We start from the raw sequence: 8,314 nt of genomic DNA, 5'->3' as shown, positions 1-8,314 counted from the left end.
TGAGATTTTAGGCTCAGTGCCTATCAGGTTTATTGCCAATGAAACATTTCAGACTTTACGTCTAGCAGGCTTAATGCCGGTGAAATAATTTCAGACTTTACGTCTAGCAGGCTTAATGCCGGTGAAACAATATCAGATTTTACGTCTAGCAGGCTTAATGCCGGTGAAACATTTCAGACTATATGTCTAGCAGGCTAAGTGCCGGTGTACTGAATCAGGCTTTAAGTCTAGCAGGCTAAGTGCCAGTGAATCTGTTTAAAGAATGTGATTAAGTGTACAGTTATATGATTTTGGTTATCTTTAATTGATGAGCATATATACCTTCAGCTAAGTGTGTTTAATGAATATGTACATATTCGGTCTATGCATTTGTAAAAATATACATACATGCTTTCGATTTATGTAGTCGATAAATGTATACGTATAAATATTCGGTATATGTATTTGATAAGTATCTACATATGCATTTGAAATGTATACACCTCTATTTATAATTATTTGATGAAGATGAATGCATTTGGTCACATGTATTAGATTTTTATTTGGTTATAAGTTTATTATGAGGATACATGCACAGTTGGATATGATAAGTGTATAACATACATATATGCTCAGTTATATTCATTTGGTTGTAATGTTGTTTGGTATAAATATATATATTCAATTAAACGCATTTCGACAGGTACATATATTTGACTATAAATAAAATGGTCTGAGTAGAGTAAATGTATAAATATTAATTATATGTGTTAATTGTAATCTCAGTAAATTAAATTAAAAAGTTATATTATTTCTATATATATATATTTCATTATGCAATAGACTTACTAAGCTATAAAAGCTTACTTTGTTTGTTTATGTCTTTCTGTTTTATATACTTAAAGATCAAGCTTCAAGCTCGGGGATCGTCAGCAAGATCATCACTCTATCTACTGTCTCGGTATTAAACTGTTTAAATTTTAATTATGGCATGTATAGGCTAGATAAATGTTTTGGAAAGTCGTACTTTGATATATTGTATATGAAATTAATAGTCATACGAAAATTACTTATATTCTTATGCTTTAACTGGATTGTAATTTTAAAGAGAAGTTTAAAATTTTACATGTTTAATATTAGACCTAGCAATTTATATATAACCGTTAAAATTATTGAACTATACTGAATGTCTGTTCTAAGTTCTGTTTTGATTAGTAATGCCTCTTAACCCTAATTCGATGACGGATACGGGTTAGGGGTGTTACAATAATTCTCATCAATAATGTTTCAAAATAATTCACAAATAATCATACATTGATAATTCAACTAAAAGAGCACTAAAGATTCAAACAATCCAAGTCGAACATTTTGAAAGTATAAATATTTCCCCTTATCTAAGTAATTACCTTTAATTCAAAATCAACAAAAATTGACATCCTCACTAAAGATTCACTCCAATCACTCAAAGTGTTTAAGGTTCAAGAATAAGTAGTCAATAGTCAAACATGAAAAGTCATTACCATAGGCTTGCATGAAAATCAAATCTCCACCACTATAAAATGATATGATACACAAATCAAAATGTCTTTAAGAGGTTGTAATGGGGCTTAGGTTAAGGGTGTGGAGAAAGGTTGAAAAAGTTGGTTAAAACCGAGATCGAATTGATAAATTACCAAACTAGAAAAAATAAACAAATGCTAAATTAAAAACAATTACATAAATCAGGAACTATTCAAGAAAAACGAGTTTCTTCTCAAAATATGAATTTAACTGTTCAAGCTCAATCAACATAGAACTAAATAATAATAATATTTTTTTTATTTTCTGTTTGTTTGTTTGTTTCTTTTCTTTTTTATATCTTTTTTTTACAATAAGAAATAATTCAACAAATTAAACAAAAGTGCTTAATTAGGCAATTAACAAAATCAAATCTCGATAAAATAAATAAATAAAATGGGAAAATTCTCAATGAGCAAAAATAAAGAGTTATGGGTTAACTTAATGGGTAAATCATGAAACTGTGTGTTAGGCTCAACGGGGTTCATTAAGGATTAATTATGTAGGTAGACTTTTTATAGGATAAGTGGGTTAAAACCTAAGTGTCTTTATCATCTTAGTATATCAAATCAAAGGTGTGGTTTCGACATGTATAATCGACACAAGTTCTAGAATAACAAATCAAATTGACACACTCATAACCAATAATAAAATGAATAAGAAAAATGTATGCTCTAAAGGCTTAAAATCTCACAAAAATTATGGTTTTTGATGTCAAACTTGTAAATTTAAAACTTCAAGATAATACCTCAATTCAGGGAAACAACCTAAAATTTTTAATCTGAAAATAAACTTATCATGCTTGATTCTCTCATGTCTTAAAGTTTAAAACAACCAATGTATAAATATCTATGAATTTAATCCAAAACATATCAATAAAAATCACAAATCGATAAAAATTTATTCTAATAGAAGTATGAGAAAATTACTTAAACACAAGACATAATTTAGGGATTTTTCTAATAATTATATAAATAACCTCCCCACAGTTAAGATTTACATTGTCTTCAATGTACAAACATATATAATCACAGTATAAACAGAATATTATAAGAGAGGGAGAAAACTGAAACTACCCTGAATATTGGATGAAATCCCCAGAATAGTGAAAAGCGGAATTGAAGTCAGTTCTAAATGGAGATCATGATTTTAAGCAAACTAATAAGAAAATAAACACAAATAGTGAAGAAGATTAAAGGGATACTAGCCCAATTAGAAACCATCATAAAAAATAAAAATATAGTTCAAAAGATAAAAACAAAATAAGTCTAAGAAAATAACAATAAAAATAAAAATAAAATAAAGAAACTTAATGGTCCTTATCATTAGAAATGTCGGTGTCGTGAGTCGTCGGCGTGTAGGAGCAGATATGGAGATGCTGACAAATCTACTGCAATATCGCATCAATACAACCGAACCTCTGAAAACAATGTTGCTCGAAGCGAGTGAATCGCTCGGAGAGGTCCACTAAAGTAGCAGAAGAAGAAACAGGACGGTGACTCAAAGGTGAAGGATGAGGTGAGTCCTCGTAATGCAAAGGAACATCATCAGTGAAGTCATCTGGTTCATTCTGAGAGTTAGAATGAAATAATCGATACTAAGGAGGATCTACTCCACGAAGCCGCTCGATCATTCTCATATATATCATGCTCGAGATTCCCTGTGGGGATATCTGGCCGGCGAGTGTAAGTGTAGAGGATTACTCCGGTGTGTCGAGGAGACCGAAATGTCGAGCTAAGCGAGTTACATAAGGGCCTAAATAGATAGAACCCTTCCTATTGCGGTCTGTTTGATGGCGGAAAGCGAGGGCGATGAAGTAAGCCAAATAAAAAGATGCCCTATGGCCATGCTCTATAAAAAATATGCATCGATGGTATTGACGACTCTAGTGTTGTCTTTCCTACCAGTCAAAGTATGAGCTAAAAGGGCATGAATATACCGTAAAACCGAAGAGAGAGAAGTCGCCTTCAAGCAATTCACGTCATAGGGTGTCCTACTCGTTGTAAGATCTGTCCAACAACTAGATGGCGAGTAGTAGATATGCCGATGTAGGCGGAGGAAGTTCTCGGCATTCATAAACTCCTCAGAGTATAGTCCCAAACCAGCGCCGACCTCAGGGACACTCATATGGCGCACCAAGCCACCGAGTCTGAAAGTGATAGTGTCCGGCTCGTCATAAGTCGTCATCACATACTAGAGAGTAAATGTCGAGCAGAACTCTAAAGTTAACTCTATGTATGTGCATTTGATGATCGAGAAGAACCGGTCTCATGGGGCTATGGCAATAAAGGCACGCACATGATAAGCTAACTAGACCTGCTCTAAAGTGGCTCAACCAATACATCGGCCTAAGCTGAGTGGTCGCAATCGAAGTAGCTGAAATAATTCCTCTTGGGGACCCGCTAAAAATCAGAGATAAGGATGGCGAGTCTCAGCAGAGGCACTCGAGGAGGAGGTCATGCCAGGTGTCTTTCGATTTTTCGAAACGGGGACGGCGATCTTAGACTTGCTGTCAGTGTTCGTCATAGTGTGCCTGAAAAAGTAAAATAATCCATCAATAAATAAAGTAGCACCAAATATGCAAACAAAGGCCAAGAAGGTAAAATCCAAGTAGTCCTAAATATCAAATTAATCCTAAAAACAGTATGTACGAATACCCAAGAATGCAAAAACCATAAAGTGAAGCTATGATGAATCAAAGTGATGAAAACAATAAAGAATAAAATAATGAGTTTGTAACTAAAAACAAATCATGACATACTGAAAATAAGAATAATAAAAAGTAGAAATAAATAAACAATGTGAATACTACGAACAAAGAACAATAGTAATAGAACCAGTAAGCAAGGAATGTAAAATAATAAACTAATGATAAATCATAATAATAGTTATAATAATAAACGAAAACAGTAGTATGAAGAATTAACATTGGATGATAAAATAATGAAATAAAATAATAATAAGAGCAACAACAAGTAAAAAATATAAATATATAACTAATAATAAAAATAATAGATAATAAACAATAAACAATAAAACAAATAAAATGGTATAACTAATAAGAATAATAGATAAGAACAAATAAATAAATAAATAAATAAAATAGGCAAACGGTGGTGAATGGTGACCGGAGTCAACGGCGGTGGAGCAGTGGTGGTTCGGGATGGGCGTGTATCGATGGTGGCGAAAGATGGGCTACGACGTAGGGATTGACTGGGGGTCGGACAGCGAGAAGGGGAAAAGGAAAAGAAAAGTGTGTGAGTGGGTGAGGGAAAGGAAAATTTAGAGGAGAGGGGGCGGTGTAGTGGCGACTCGTTTGTGGGTGTGGGATGAGTGGATGGTCGGCGGCGAAGTTGGTCGGTACTTGCGAAGGAGAGGGTGATCGGAGGTGGTTGAATTTGCAAGGGGAAGGTTGACTACGGCTAGGGTTAAGAGTTGAAATTTAAAGAAGATGAAGTAAAAAATAAAAAGGGATTAAGGTTTTAAATAGGTGACACAGTCATGTAAGGGCCCGTGTTGGGCCACACAGCCGTGTCACGCGCCCGTGTGGTTCCTTTTAAGCCCATGTGCGCTTTAAAAAATATAGGCCCAGTCGTTACACAACCATGTGTCTAGACCGTGTGCACATACGACCGTGTCGTATGGCCGTGTGTAATCTCCTTTACTTCTCTCACGCCTGTATGACCTCCCACACACTTGTGTAGCTTGATCATGTCTTGCACACGGCCATGTGTCTTACCCGTGTAACTCTCTGACTTTTTTGAAAATTGAAAAAAATTAGCTCCAGGTTTCACACTGCCTAGGACACGCCCGTGTGTCCAGGCTGTGTAGTCCACACGGCCATGTAACACGCCCGTGTGAACTATTTTAGGCCGTGTCTCAGTCAATTTTTGGAAAAATTAAGTCCAAGATCCACATGGCGAATGACACGCCCATTTATCCAAGCCATGTGACACACACGTCCATGTCGCCAGGCCGTGTAACTCATTGTCGAACCTCTTTTAGTGCACACGGCCTGGGGCACACCCGTGTGTCCAGGTCGTATGGGTCAAAAAAAATTTTTAATTAATTAATTTTAAAAATAACATGAAATAAAATTAAGAAAATTAGCAGTGTTAACACTTGGGTTACCTCCCGTGAAGCGCTTATTTAAAGTCTAAGCTCGACTTACCTTGTATTCGCACGGTCACGGTGGTTCACGGAGTCGAAATTCCTCTTTCTTGTTATTAATTCTATTATCAAAATAAGGTTTGAGTCAAGTGCTATTTACCTTACATGTGCCAAATTCAGAATGGGTTACCTCGACTATACCGTATGGGAATACATTCAATACCGTAAAGGGATTTGATCCATTTGCATCAAGCTCCGAAGTGGCAATTCGAGGATCTGTTTTATCTAAAAGTACCTTGTTTCTAACTTTAAATTGTTTTGTTCCATCCACATGCTTATCATTATGTCTCAAGTCTTCATCATGCTTTTTTCGCCATTCATCTAGTTCATCGATTTGCAACATTCGTTCATTATGAGTCGTTTTGTTTATATTGCATGGACTGGAACATGACTTCATCACATTTTTCTGAGAAGTTTCTTGCAAAGAAGTTTGAGCCACATGGTTACTCATATTAACAGAACTTGTAAAATCATCTCGATCACTAGATGTCTTAACAGAATCATGAGCTTAGAGAGTAATCGTGTCATCACCTACACGAAGTTGTAGCAGTTGCTAAAAAAGGTCGACCTAGAATCAAAGGTACGTCACTATCCTCATCCATGTCTAAAACAACAAAATCAACTGGGAATATGAATTTAACAATTTTGACAAAAACATCTTCAATAATACCCCTAGGAAATCTAATGGTTTTATCTGCTAATTGAATACTCATCCTAGTTTGTTTGGGTTTCCCAAGACCTAATTGCTTAAACATTTTATAGGGCATGACATTAATACTAGCCCCTAAATCAGCCAAAGCATTATTAACATTTTAACTACCAATTAAATAAGGAATAGTAAAACTCCCTAGATCTTTCAATTTGTTGGGAAGTTTATTTTGCAAAATGACTGACCATACTGCATTTAGCTCCATATGCGACGAGTCATCAAACTTCCGTTTGTTTGCTAAAAGCTCCTTTAAAAATTTAACGGAATTGGGCATTTACGAAAGAGCTTCAATAAATGGTAAGTTAATATGTAATTTTTTTTCAGAAGTTTAAAAAAATTACCAAATTGTTCGTTTGTGTAGTCTCTCTCCGTCGCGTTAGGATATAGCACTCAAGGTTTATATCCTTTACCAACCAGTTTTTGTTTATTCTGGTTTACTTCAACCTTACGATTACTTACCACAGTTTCTTACATCGGTTCTGGTTTAGATTCAACTAACCCTTCTTCATCTCGTACAGTAATTGTATGAAGTTGCTCTCTTGGGTTAGTTTCGGTATTGCTAGGCAAATTACCTTGTGGTCTTTTCAAAATCAATTTAGCAAGTTAACCTATTTGGTTCTCGAGCCCTTAGATCGACTCTTGTTGATTTTTAAATGTTGTTTCGATGTTTTAGAAGTGAGTTTTTGACACCAAGATAAAATTCGTCAACATCTCCTCAAGTTTTGGTTTTTTCTCTTGCTGGTAAGGTTGTTAGAAGCCTGGAAGGGGTTGTGCTCTCTGATTTCCTTGACCACCCCAAGAGAAATTGGGATGGTTCCTCCAACCTGCATTATAGGTATTATTCTAAGGGTTATTCTAAGGCCTAGAATTATTACCTATATAGTTGATTTGTTTGTCCTCTGTGCTAAAATCGTAGGGTAAATATTCTGGATTATTTATTCCACCTCCATTTGCATCGCATTACATCACCAGATGTACCTGCATAAAAACACATAAACCATCAATTTTTTATTTAAAAATTTTACTTGATTCGATAACATGGTGACCACATCTAAGTTAAAAACACCGGTTGCTTTCATCAGTTTTGTCCTCATGTTTTACCATTGATAATTATTCAGTGCTATCTCCTTTATAAATTCATAAACCGCTTCAGGTGTTTCATTGTTCAGAGTACCACCGGCTGCTGCATCGATCAACTGTCTAGTTGAGGGGTTCAAACTATAGTAAAAAGGTAACCCATAGTGAGGGCACGTTCTCAATAAGTCCTTATACCTCTCTCATGCATCATATAAGGTTTCTAAGTCGATTTGAACAAAGGAAGAGATATCATTCCTCAACTTTGCTGTCTTAGCCGGTGGAAAGTACTTCAGCAGGAATTTCTCAGTCATTTGTTCCCATGTGGGAATGGAATCTCGTGGTAAGAAATTCAACCACTGTTTAGCTTTGTTCCTCAATGAGAAGGGGAACAACCGTAGGAGAATGACATCGTCAGAAATGCCATTAATCTTGAAAGTGTCACAGACTTCTAGAAAATTAGTCAAAAGAGTATTTGGACCTTCGTCTTGCAAACAATCAAACTGAACAAATGGTTGTACTATCTGAATAGTGCTCGAATTCAGTTCAAAATTATTTACAGCAATAGTGGGTCTCACAATACTCGATTCAGCCCTAGTTAGAATGGGCTTGGAATAATCGTACATAGTATGTAATAGCCCGATTTTGACCCTAATCGGAACGGTTGCTTCGGGACCACGAATCTGAGTTAGAAAAATATTTTAGTATTATTTTCTGTGTTCATTATGTGTGAATTTACATGAGTGAAATTTTCGTGAACTAATTTTATTGTTTGTGTGCTTAATTTGATAAAAAGATTTAATCACGTAAAATGAAAAAGTGGCT

At 35.2% G+C, this 8,314-nt stretch overlaps 1 non-coding gene across 1 annotated transcript; it reads left to right on the top strand.

The window, feature by feature from the left end:
- The first annotated feature begins 7,648 nt into the window (after window positions 1-7,648).
- LOC121220482 (small nucleolar RNA R71) lies at window positions 7,649-7,755 on the top strand. Its single transcript, XR_005917683.1, has one exon. It is a non-coding gene; the product is annotated as a small nucleolar RNA R71 (small nucleolar RNA).
- Window positions 7,756-8,314: the final 559 nt, after the last annotated feature.

Source organism: Gossypium hirsutum, chromosome D08 (assembly GCF_007990345.1).
Source record: "Gossypium hirsutum isolate 1008001.06 chromosome D08, Gossypium_hirsutum_v2.1, whole genome shotgun sequence".
In the NCBI taxonomy this organism is placed as follows: domain Eukaryota; kingdom Viridiplantae; phylum Streptophyta; class Magnoliopsida; order Malvales; family Malvaceae; genus Gossypium; species Gossypium hirsutum.
This window is presented reverse-complemented; position numbering and strand designations above follow the sequence as displayed.